We start from the raw sequence: 12,903 nt of genomic DNA, 5'->3' as shown, positions 1-12,903 counted from the left end.
ATATCGGGAATGTTGTTCAAATGTAATGTGAAAACAATTTTCCAGAAAATACGGCTGTTCCTGCTTTACAAGTCAAAAAAGTAGCCATAAACTCGCATGTCAGCACACAAGTCGAGAGTACCCGTCAAAAAGGCTGGTTAAAATGGCACTGTTCGCATCAAAAATGCAGTATAGCTTTCTCATCTGACTGAAAGTTAACAATTAACCATTTCCTACTGGTTAGGAAGTTGTTACTAACAAAGCTGCATGCTTTTCTGCGTGTGGAATGGGAACGAAAGTACGCATTGCACAGGTGAATGAGTTGTGGTGAACTCAGTGGGTCGCGAATGGCAATAAGGCTAATGCCATTAAATTTATGCATGTGGCACTGCACGAATGCCATTAAAACTTAAGGTAGTAAGCACTTAACGGCATTAAATCTGTCCGTGTGGCACGGGTATTATTGTTTATTTCCACTCTCAACACACTCGTCTCTGGTGCTCCGTGACCAAGCTTGGCCCTTGTACTGTTAAACCTCATCGCGATTATCCAAGCTCATTTTATGACACCACATATGCATTCTCTATTTACTATATGACCTTGGTCAAAGTAAAGATGCCTTGGTCGTGCCTAATATGCCTGCCTGACAAAGATGGAAGCTCTTCACATCATGCCAAACAATAATTGGAACTGGGCAGTGTTGTGTGCCAGATTAATGACAGTAAATGATGTGTACATTACAAGGACATCATAAAGCAGTTGAATAGTTTGATTGAAAACTATAATCTTCAAAGCAACAGCCTGCAATACTTTCATTGCAAAGGCATTTATCCTGGATGATGTTGGCTAGGGTCAAGCATTCCATTGCTGGATTTGAGGCATAAAATTTCTGCTTTACAGTTCGATTTCTGCAGCAGCATATTTTAAATAGACGAATTATGAAGTATACTAATGATCAGCATTTGTTATGTTTGAAAGCAAATTTCCAGGCACCTGCTGCATTTCAATATTGTTCGCGTGAATATGCAACACTAAAAGCCAGTTTTTTAATAAAAGTCAACCGAAATGCAAGAATTAAAACGTGTTGGAACTTTCTTTTTGCACGTTTTATTGCATCAATGTTGATATAGTGCTTGTCGTCCGAAATTCCAAATGTTGAGGAAATGGCTGCGTATGTGTGCGCCCTGCGGTCGGTCTTGCATTCCCGCGGAGCTTCACAGTGCTCAAGTGTGAACCGACTCACTAGAAAGTGCCGAATTTCTTGTATTCTCACTGTACTACGTTGCACAGCCAGCTTTAGGTCACATTCTTACGATTTCACGGTACAAACAACATAGATTTCAGTGTAATCTGTGTACCCATGCATATGAGAGTACATAAACAAATTACAAGATAATTGGCTGGTATTAACGGGCTCTTGCCAAAAGTTAAGCGATTTCAGAGATTTACTAGTAGTGAAGTTGTCAAGGGGTTGAAATGATATCCTTTTGGACTGCCGGGGAAATGGGGTTCGATGCCACTGAGATTCCATTATCAGCGGACCCCCTGCCTATTTTTTTTCTCTGTCCCCAACTTAAGCAGCACGGCAATGATCTTTTATCTTTCCGTACATGTCACGAGAACCATGAACAAGAAAGCCACAGCTGTGGTTTAGGTACTGACCCACAAAGAATTTCGCGGCAAATTCATGCACTGTGTCCGATGCAGTGACTATGCGCCCCACAGTTCGCGCCGTATCGTCGGCCCAGGAGACTACGACAGCTGCGCTAAATGTCAAAGAGGGAAGGCGCAATGCGCGAGGCAAACCACGGAGTGCCACGTCGCCGCACAGCCGCCGGCTTCGCACGTTGATAACACGCCCACCGATCGCGCCGGCACGCGCGCATATTGGCCACAGGCAGCCATCGAACGGTGTTTCGCCCGCAGGCCACAGATGTCGCCACGCGTACCGCCGCTGTGCATGCTGGGATAGCTTTGCTCTCGCTCGACTGTACGTTCTGCATTTTGCATCTGGTTCTGCCGTGCTTCCGCCGCCGTTTATGTGGCCTATATTTTCTTCGCCGCTGTGTTAGCTACCGCTGAGTTCAACCTGTAAGTGCCCACCGAGACTTTCCTCGCAAGCCCTACAGCCGCACCGAAAACATCGTCCTTTAGGTGAGTTTTTTCGCCCCGATCTACCAGTTAGGCCTAGCACGGCGGTGGTGATGGGCCCGTCGGCATCGCTGCTTGTTTTCTCTTCGCGTTCCTCAACGGTTTGCTGCCTGGGCCGATTTACAGGGCGCTTAGTGAGCGCAGAGTGCACGCTTTCAGTGAGCAGGACATATAACGTGCAAGTTCCGCGCACCGATCGCATCGTTTCTATTTCTTCTCATAGCGGCGATCATCGGCCGGAGTGTGGCCGCTGGTCCTGCTTTTGGGATCGTTCCATCCCGCACACTCCGCGATCTATCGAGATTCGCGCCTATCGCTGCTGCACGCGTCAGTGAAGAGAAACAAGGAAGTTCTCTACGCGTTGCGCTCGGGGGGCAATCTTCGCGGCTGCTCGCGAGGCGGCTTCGTAGCCCGATGTGCCTCGAGCGGGCAATTTCGCCAGCGCTCTCGACTAGCTGCCGGCGCGAGGCGGGCGTGCGCTCACGGCATTCTCTTGCATATTACATATGTTCGTGTATTTTGCAGCTGCCGTGTAGGCTCTGCGCGTGGCCTAGCCGAGCGCGCCGGGTGCTTTTAGCGGAGATGATGTTCCGTCGAGGTGGCTCGCGCATCGGGTGAGGTGCGGCACTTGGAAAAAGGAGGCGGCGAAAGGGCGCAACCCGGCACTCCCATTTCATGATAGAGAAGCACATTAGGGCGGGTAGGGCCGCTTGCAACAGGTTGTCCCACGGGGGTCGCCGAAATTTCTCTTGGAGGGGATCATCTGGCGGTGTCGTAGTGGAACGAAACCCAAGCCCCTATGTCAACCGACTCGTAGTGGGCTGCCGTTTTTACGAATCGAGACCACTTCTGGGACCTCGAGTTCATGATCGAGGCTGTTGTTCGGGTGTTCATGTTTTCGTTCATGTGGAAAATTATATACAAGCGGGTTGCTTCCATTCACTGCCAGCCTGTTAACCAGCCATCCCCATGTGCAGCGACGTGCTTATTCGCAGAGCCAACGACCGCACAGACCGCTGGCAGCCAACCGTTTTTCCGATTTTGTCTACAAATCGAAGCGAGTAAAGAACTGGGGGCTTTTCAGTGGCCCAGCGAAATCTGAGACTGCGCTTTCTCCTTGAGCGAAGCACGCCGTGCGGGAAAGCCGCCCCTGCCAATGAGTCGCGGTGTGCACGCGATCTGACTGCTCCCCCTAATAGAAACAAAAAAAGCATACTCGAAAAGTGGGGCGCATAGGAGACAAAGCGAGGGAAAAATAAGCTCGAAACTGCTGCAAAAGAATGGGAGAGAAGAAATTAATCGATGCGCTGACATTTTCACTCGGCTCGCGGCGTGCGTGCCAAGCGCGGAAACACGAGCTCGCGCTGTGTGAGAAAGGGTGCAACTAGCGGGGAAGTTTTATGCCGAACGCACTGCTGGCCCCGCGCTTCGCCTGTTCGTTCTTTTGTCTCCCCCCACCTTTTTTTTTCTCTTTCCGCGTCTGCCGCCGCCACGTCGGTCGATAGATATACCTACCAGCCGGCAGTGCTCGTCGCGGCGGCAGCGCGTGTGCGTTCGGACCGACGAGCGAAAACCCCGGCGGTGCCAGGGCGCGCGCTCGGGCTGATTAAAATCGCGCTGCCGACGCCTGTGGCTCGTCGCTGCCGTGCACGCCAACGGTGGCAGTACAGAAAAGAAAGATACGTGCAGCCAGTATCCGCCTTTAATCTTGTCCGTGACTAGCTGTGCTTGCTGCCCGTTCCGTCTTATATTTCTTTTTCCTTTATTGTCGGCGGTCGATACTAATGTCTTTCTTTGCGGCACGCGGAAGCTCCGTTGCTTTTTCTTTTTTGTTAACCCAGCGTGCTTGGTTAGTATCCATCCTCACGAGAGAGCAAGAGTAGCAGCACCGCGGGTCCTCGCCGCCTCCGGAAGCCGCGACGCCTGTTGACACGCGACAATTGAGTTTTTATTCATCGTGCGGGCTAATTAGATGATGTGGCGGCCATCTCCTGCCTGCTTTTTATGTGTTTATTTTCATAGTGCACACGTGATCTGTGTGCCCTCCCCCGCCGTCTTAAGAGCATGAGCCCCGTTTCTTCCACGTTCTGAGCCTGAGCGACTGCCTTCCGGTCGCACCGTTGCTCGAAGTGAATTGTCTCGAGGCGAGAGGGCTCGACAGACTTGCTAGACCTTCAGATGCATGTCTTTAGAATTTACATAATACGACAGAGGACGTTGCCGTCAGTCACTATTTTGCAGTCTGAACGTCACGGAGTAACCTCCTAGCCGATGAGGGTGTTGGTCGCACACTTGCTTTCGGGTGTGTTCTCTGCACAGGTTACCGACGCCAGGATTTAATGTCACGCCGCCTGCCTTGACTGCCTGCATTTAACACTATCAGTCGCCCTCCCGGAAGTGCTGGATAGGCGGATGGGGAAGACTGCGTCTCATTCCCCTCCCCTTGCTTTTTGGATACGCGGCCAGGGGTGCGATCACGGGTCGCTTTCAATTTTTGTCTCAATTTTGAGACGTCAAAGTGACACCGCGAGACGCTGACTGCGGAATCAACCAATTAGCAGTGAGGTTGCGGTGGCTAGTAGCAGGGCTCCACCCAGGAAGCATTTAGTTGTACAGTAAGGGACCGTATGCTAACGTTTTGCTCTAAACACGCCGTTAATAAAATGAACAAGTTTGCTCTTCAGTCACTTTTGCTGCCGCGAGGGTGCGCTGACGCTGGAAAAGCGTCGGCTAGGTGGCGTGAGCTGCCGCCCGATTCAAAGGATTCAGCCTTATCCCTCCACCCACATATTCAGCCATCGTACAGAAAAAAAAGCAGCTGATTTGACGGCTGTCCTTTTTTTTTTTTTACACATTACCTGGAATCAAGGTACTGTGCGGACGTCTTAAGTGCGCGGAAAAATCTATTTACCTGTTCTACCGAGATCAATTTGCAACGAGTGCTTGGCTCGAAAACCGGCGAAGGCAAGTTCACACTGGCGAGTCGCAAACGTCGCGCGACCGATTTCGGTCAATTAGTTAAGGTTTCCGAAGAACGTGTAAAGCGGGGAGGGAGCTTAACAAATCGATTTAAGCCTGTCGCGCGACCTCCGCGACTCGCCATTGTGAACTCACCTAGCCTGCTATCGATGGCAAATGTGCTCTAAAGGGGATGCGTGGTTCTATTTAAATACCAGGCGACCATGAATCACCACACTGCAGCTGCTGGGTGCTTGCAATCTCACTGCGGGAAATAAGAGCCGGCACGTCCGGTCACTGCCGCGGCAACAATCGCTCTTCCGCCTCGTAACCAACTCATGCCGCCCGCTTCGGATTAAGCACTTGATATTCGTGTTGGTGTTGCCGTTCCGTTCGGATGATGCTCGGATGACGCCGTCGGAAATACTGCGGTGGCGAAAGTTTATGCGAAGGAAGCCCTCCTTCGCCGCCGCCTTGTCTTTGGGGTCTCGCCGGAAAGCGCGCACCTTCTGCGACTTAATTTTTACAATGGTCTCCGCAACCCACCGCAAACACTTGCTCACTGTCGGTTGGGCTACGCCGACGTTTACTTCATTTCCTACGGTGCCTTGAAACCCACCGGCGGCGAAGGCGCGCACAGGCACTTGCCGCTCCACTGACACCGCAATCACCCGCATACCTCGAAGTTTAACGGCGAGTTCGTCGCACAGCCATTGTGCGGTCTCGTTCCTGTGTCAAAACGTCGAAACAACTCGTCCCGCACGTCAAAACCGTCTTCACGCACCCTCCTACACCGTTGCTCGCGCGGCCACCGGCAATGTAAACGACCGCCATCTTATTTCTGTCTCACACGGTTTGAGACCACTCGTTCCAGTCGCGCCCCGCCGCGGTGGCTCAGTGGTTACGGCGCTCGGCTGCTGTCCCGAAAGACGCGGGTTCGATCCCGGCCGCGGCGGCTGAATTTCGATGAAGGCGAAATTCTAGAGGCCCGTGCACTGTGCGATGTCAGTGCACGTTAAAGAACCCCAGGTGGTCGAAATTTCCGGAGCCCTTCACTACGGCGTCCCTCATAGCCTGAGTTGCTTCGGAACGTTAAGCCCCAATAAACCAATCGTTCCAGTCGCAAAAAATCGTCTCAATCGGCTCGCATAATTAGGTAAGCAACGTCAACACTTCTGCGCGTTCATGGCGTCGGCCGGTGACGCAAAAAAATCAATATGGCCGTTGGTCACAGCCACCGTGGTCACAGCCGACCAATAGGAACGGGGCAAATGATACACTTTTTGAGACACTTTCCGATTGAGACGATTTTGAACGACTCGTAATCGCGCCCCAGGACGCAGTTCCGCCGCAGCCGTGCCAGGGTTTTTGAAGGCACGTAAGATGGTTGAAAGTGAGCGCCGGACGACCACGAGTTCTTGCCGTTTACGTTACACTTATTCGCGGCATTAGTTACGCAATTTCCACGCCGTTGGGGAACTGGGTACACCCTTTAAAGCGCATATACCGTCCTGACCTGTTAGTTTAGTTGCGCTTCCCACTAAACGCCCCTGCGCTTTTTCTCTCCCCTGTGGCTTTTCTGGGCACGACGACCGCGGTCGCATCGGTGCCGAGCGAAAATATGAAAGCGGGTGCCCATCTGCCGGCACCTCCTGCTCTTAGGTGCCACCTAAATTAATCCGCAGTTCGCCCCCTTCACGTTGGGGCAGAAATAGCCGCTTTGCCTTCGACGCCACGGTTGCGCCAGTGCCGCCCCGCTAAAGTTGAGAGGAGGAGGCGGCTGGCGTATGCGTGTGTGAACTGGCGTCGTTCGATGCGACTCGCACGCATGCAATGACGCTGCCCTCCTCCCTCTGCGGTGGCGACAGCGGCGACTTGTTGTCCGGTCGTCGTCCGGGGCAACAGAAGCGCGTGAGCCCTGGCTGTGGCCCTGGCGTCATGTGCTCTCCGCCTCCTTAAAAGCGTGCAGAGTCGGGAAATCTACCTACGGAACGCCGGCACCTGATTGGTTGGCGCCAAGCATTCGCGAGAGGCGACGCAGGTTTGCAAGCTCGGTCCTTGGCAGTGACCGAGATCGCAAAAGCCGCTCGACGTACAGCATGGTCCTCGCTTAGGGGGAACGCCTTATTTTTATTCGGGCCATTACTGCTGGTGAGGTATTTGTACAGTTTTTTTTTTATTTTTGCATCTGTTCAGAAGAAAACCTAGCCTTGCACGATTTGGTGCGAGACCTTAGCTGTAATCAGTGTAGGAGTGCTAATCATGTGTTCCCTATCAGTTTGCGTCCAAATGTACAGTCTTGGCGTGAAGGGCCCTCGCACTTGACGGTCAACGACGCAGCGCTGGCCAATTATTGGCCCATTCACGAACGGTCGCCGTAGGGGCTTCTCTCTGGACCTGATGCTGTGCGCTTTTCACGAAGGGCAGTACAAGCGCTTCGCGCGCGCCGAGCCGTGTCGGGTGATAGTGGAAAGGGCGTGCTTCCCTCTCCACTTCGTGTGAATGCCTTATCGGCCTTTCGCCACCCGCGCTGCGTTGCCCGGCCGCCGCCACGCCTCGGGTGATGTTGGCGGCCAAGAAGAGGTCGAGCCGCCTCACTGAACTGGGGAAGGCTCAAGTGCTTCACTTGCGTCAGCGCTTCACTCGGGTGTGGTGGCATACACTGGGCGTGACGTGCTCCTCATGGCAGCAGGAAGCTGTGCCCCCAAAGCACCCAGCCTGGTAACACAATGTGAGGTCATTTGAGCGCGTTCACTGTCTGTTGATCCATCGCAACTCTATTCGTTTCTTTCAGGCTGTTTTGGTTAGTGGTCTGCTTTGTCAAGTAGTTCGGCGTTTTAGCCTAGCTTTCCAACCTCGTACGGCGATTTCTAAATGTTAGTCTGAAGTTATGTTGTCTCGGTGTGCACCCCATTGTTATTGGCTAGCTTCATTTGTTTCCTCAGGGCCCGATGCAGCTGATTTTAATTGTTGCTACTCCGTTATGTAAATATCTCCTCAGGTGTACCCCAGGGGTTTGTTGTGGGACCTTTAGGTCTTACCCGCAAAGGGCTCTATGCTGACAACCGTGGCATATACCATGTTGTGGAAATGTCAAATATATTTAAACGCAAGCCAATTTGACTTGTTCAGTCAAAAGCGTTCCTTGATTCCAAACCGTACTCAGTAAATAACGTCCCCCTGCAAAAAGTATAGGAATATAAGTATCTGCATTTATTTCACATCTAACCTTACTTGGACGAAGCAAGTTGAATACATTACATCCAAAGCTTGCAGAATGCTTAATTTCTTAAAACGTGACTTAAGTAAAGACAGCCCAATTTCTAGCTCATAAGAACTCGGTTCTCAGTGAAAGCCTTTGTCATTAGAACAAGGTCGATACTGACCAACTTCTCAGTCCACAGTGTCTCTTTAATTAAATGTTATGGAAAATAGTGATGCACGTCGTACATTACTGCAAATCCGAGACCATGAGCGGAGGAAAACAGCACTGTTCTTTGAGTCAAATGCTATGCATGTGTGACAAAATGCTTCATCACAAGAGGCACAGCCATATTGGAGTGTAGGCAGTCATCTGTGCTGTATGGCCTGGTTAGGGTGGCTATGGTTGCTGGCATAGCATGAGCACTCCTCCGCAGCATCGTTATGCCACCAAAGTAAAGTGCCCGTCCCTTTCCCGGAATGATCGCTGTCACCCATGCTGTGACTGGTGGTGGCCTGTTTATTAATTGCAGATGTCCATAACCAATCTCCTTCAAGCAGTGCAGGTTTGAGGGTACCTGCTAAAATTGTGACACGGGAGGGAACAGTAACCTGGCACTTTTCAGATCTCGCAGCCATTATTTTAAATTTTAAGCTTGTATAAAAACACATTTTTTCCACTGACGATTGGAAAAGGCTGCTGCCTGACCTGGTGTCACTGAGTCCTGCATGGCCGTTTCTGTGCCTTGTGTGAGGTTTTAATTGGGGGGAGGGGGGGGGGGGGGGGGGTGAATACACTTCCCCCGTTAAACCGCGGCTGACGCAGTACGCTATCGAGCGCACGCCGACCACGGCGGGCCTTGCTCTGAGGGAACCAAGGAACAACACACCGGCTGACACAAACAGGCATTTATTGTCACAACAACAACACCAGCTAGCAACAAAATACGCTGAGGAATCGAGGTCGTCCGACTCACCAGGACGGTCACGAGCGAATGTTCGCTCACGCTGGGGCAAGAGGGAAACTCCGAGGCCAGTCGGGATGAGCTGGCGGGAGAGAGTCCCCATCGCGAGGCCTACCCCGCTGGCGGAGAGCGGAGCGCCGCTGGCGACACGTTCGAACGCGGCAAAATCCCGCGCTAAAGAGCGCCGTCTCCCTCACGCGCAGCAAACACGCCATCCGTGGCGCTTGTGGCGCTGTGATACCGGTGCCCTCCCTTGTTAGTTAAAGTAACTAACACGGCTAGGGAGGGTACATTGCGGGGAAGCGAACCCACAGGAGACGAGTAAAGCGCGTCCCCACACTTGTTATCAGATATGTGACAGGCTGTGCAGTCGTCCTGTTCCTGTGTGTTTCAGAATTTTTATTGTTGCATTTGTGACATGCAGTTGTCCTCTTTAGGTGCATGTTTTCCATTACCACTTGTGTCATGGTATTTCTTATCGTCCTCCTTCTGGTCTTACCAGCAAATTTCATTTGTCATTTCCCCCCCTGCTATTAATGCCTTCGGGTGCTGTAGGACTCTGTAATAAATAAAAAAATGTGGCCCTAGTAGGCATATGTACAGCGCTTGGTCCTCCAGTAAGTCGAACACACATCCCCAGTCTAGTAGTTCTGAATCCTTTTTGTTTGCCCCTGAAAGTTTGACAGGTTCTCTCGGGACCTATGAGTAAGGCGAGCACTTGATAAGGTCAACAGGAATACATGCACACTTTCAGCATGTGGAGGCGCTTAGTATGCCAAGCAAATGGTGCTGTGTAGGAAGGATAAGCATCTTACTGTTGCAGTCTTAGTTTTCTCTTGATGTATAGGATCCAAAAGTTACATTGAGCATCACTGCAAAAATAAGCACATAATTTGGCCTTTTGTGCAAAATGGTTCCCTTTTCATATTGGAGCTTCTTCCGCCTTGGAACCAGGCAGCTTGCGATAGCACCAGTGGTGACGCTACCTTTATCATCGTCGTCAGCCTCCGCTGTAGGACAAAGGCCCCCTTCCGTATTTCTCACTTTATCCACCTTTATATGCTTTCCTTTCCTAGCATGTAAAAGCTCCATCTTCGCGCCCCTTAAAAATCTACCAACGAATTCAAATATTTGGGCGCCGCATTATGTGATAGCAAAGAGCTCCATGTCACCACACGCCGGTGGTGCCACCTTGGGATTGTTTCTCTGAGCGCTTTATTTAGGGCCCGAAATCCTTCGTATGCTTGCAATGCCTGAGGGATGCGAACAGCTAGCTGTCTTGGCCCTCAGTTGGCAGCTGGACAGGAGCTGCGAATGCGGCCTCTTCTCTCGGTGCACTGTCGTCCATCTGGGAAAATCCTTGCTGCTGTGCGCTATAGTTGACCAACAGGAAAGGGTAGGTTCCAGTTAAAAATTGAAATAAAAAGCCTCCCTTGTTGTGCCGCCGCGTCCTCCCTGCATCCAGATACTGGCGGTGAAAGTTGCGGGACCTCTAAAGCATTCGTCGACGACACCGCATTAGTTCCACATCCTTGTGCTGTCAGGTGGGCAGAATTCGGTATAACTAGAGGAGCGGGCTGGTGGTATGTTTTCGGCGTTTACCAGCGCCGGCTAGGCAGTATTGAAATAAGCTGGGCGTGTAATACAGGACCGCAAAAGACTCTCGATCAAGCGGTTTGCAGCTACAGTGGGATACACTGCGGGAAATGCCCCTCAAAGGAGCCCCCCTAGCGTGAAATCGCGTGGGGTGAGGCAGATGAGTGGGAAACAACCACGGTATCATGAAAATCGCCGTCGGCTGGAGGGCCTCCATCTGCCGCTTCCTAGTCCTGTTTCGTGTTGCGTGTGCTCCCCCTTTCTCTCTCGCGTGGATGTCATTCAATGTGGTCCGGCCTAGGTCACGTGACCTTGCGGCCTCATCACAACCTGCCCACCGTGGCAGTTGAATTAATGATTGTCGCTCGGGAAGAGCAGCCTGGGTCGCACATGGCCGACCGGTGGGATCACCTGCCATCCATCGCTTAACCGCTACACCACTGCGCCAGGAGAGGTATGAGTACTCCCAGGGATCTATGAGTGCAAAGCAGTGTGTGGCCAATTGTGCGTGTCATAACCTTAAGGCATAGTGTATGAATGCACGCCTCTGGAGTGGCGATGCTTGTGCAATGCCCAGGCGATGAGTCCCTTATACAGCTTCGCCGGCAGTGAACTGTGCCTCTCGACCAGAACTGTGTGCGTTAAGACAGTGCGGTAGAACGAGTCTTAGCGAGCACACTCTCCACGGATGAGATTGCGCTGCAGTCGCGCTTGTATTTGTCGGCTTGGCGCTGCGCCTGACTCGCTGTCACGGGACGTGATCGCGTACTGAGCCGGTGCTTTTCTTTTATTGGTGCCAGCGACGCTCGCTTACGCATGAACCGCAGCAGCAGCAGCACGTGGTAGGTAAAGGCGCGATGGCCCCGGCCTTGGTAATGAATACCCCCGAATACGGTTTCCCGCAATAAAAGAAAGTTAGCTTCCGGGAGAGTGAGCGCCGTGACGCCATCTCTCGTTGCGCAATACGACAGTCTGGCCGAGATGAGCCCGTCCGCCCGTTGCAGGGCCATTGGCAATACTTGTTCCCTGCCGGAATCGCGCCTTGTGTCCTTGAAGCTCGATGCATATGCGCCTCGCGAGTCCCTCTCTGCTTAGACAGTGAATCTGTCCGAGCGGCGAGTTGGGCCCGCGTGGCGCATCACGTTGCGTTATCTCACACAGATCACGGGACGCTGTGGCCAAGGTGTCACGCATGTGCCCACGGTACGAGAGTTGTCGCCGAAGTGCGGTGTCCCATTGGGCCAAGTCACGTCTGCGTGAATGCACTTCGAACACTGGAAGAAGCATTTCGGAAAAGATAACCTGCGAGCGCAATTTTTGTTGTATTAAAAGTGAAAAAAAAAAAAGCCGAGTAAATTATCCGAGAGGCCCACAACGCTGAATCTGGTTGTAATGTGAGCAACCCGTGTTGTGATTCGGCTGGAATATCTCTTATTTATCCCACCTGTTCCAACATGCGCAGGCAGCACCCACGACATTCAGGCGATCCCCATCGAGAGTCCGTTATCGTCCTCATTCATCGCAGTAGCGTTAAGGGGTGGAGACGCTGATATTAAGGCCAAACAAAGACTTTAATGGCTCATTCTCCCGTCCGTCCGGCGTTGCGTCCATCGCCTGGGGTCTCTCTTCGACGAGCGCAGATGCCAAAAGGTGACGGTGTGTCCACCGAGATATGTGAGATAGTTACTGCGCCATTTCCTTTCGTCAAATACAATTTTCATTTTCTTCATTACGGCACCTCTTCCTCTTTGTTCTTTCACCCCCACATCCTCCCTTCCTCTACGGGTTCTGTTCCGATGTCCACCATTTCCTTTCCTCAAATGCGTATCGTTCAAAGGTGTTTCCAACGGGCAAGGCATCGCGCCGAACGGGCGAGGCGTCCCGTGGACTCCCTGGCAAATTTGCAACACGCTGGCGCGTTCCACTCCTAAAGGCGAAGCTTAAGCGTCATTAATTAGTAATTAGTCATTACGTAGTAATTGGTCAGTAATCTGGTGTGACATCATCCGGTGGTAACGTCACCAGTGCCACAGAGGCAGTCAGAGTAGTGCGG

General features: G+C 52.0%; 1 protein-coding gene across 3 annotated transcripts in view; it reads left to right on the top strand.

The window, feature by feature from the left end:
* Positions 1-1,916: 1,916 nt before the first annotated feature.
* Positions 1,917-12,903, top strand: part of LOC149341896 (heterogeneous nuclear ribonucleoprotein K-like) — a 52,883-nt gene continuing 41,896 nt past the window's right edge. For 2 of the 3 annotated variants that reach the window (XM_089544198.1, XM_089544197.1), the window contains exon 1: positions 1,917-2,133. The gene's annotated coding sequence lies outside the window, so the exon portion shown is untranslated. The remainder of the gene's footprint in view (positions 2,134-12,903) is intronic. The other variant, XM_089544196.1, reaches the window with a different exon arrangement.

This window comes from Amblyomma mixtum, chromosome 5 (genome assembly GCF_055824585.1).
Source record: "Amblyomma mixtum isolate Tamu chromosome 5, ASM5582458v1, whole genome shotgun sequence".
NCBI classification, from domain to species: Eukaryota; Metazoa; Arthropoda; class Arachnida; order Ixodida; family Ixodidae; genus Amblyomma; species Amblyomma mixtum.
This window is presented reverse-complemented; position numbering and strand designations above follow the sequence as displayed.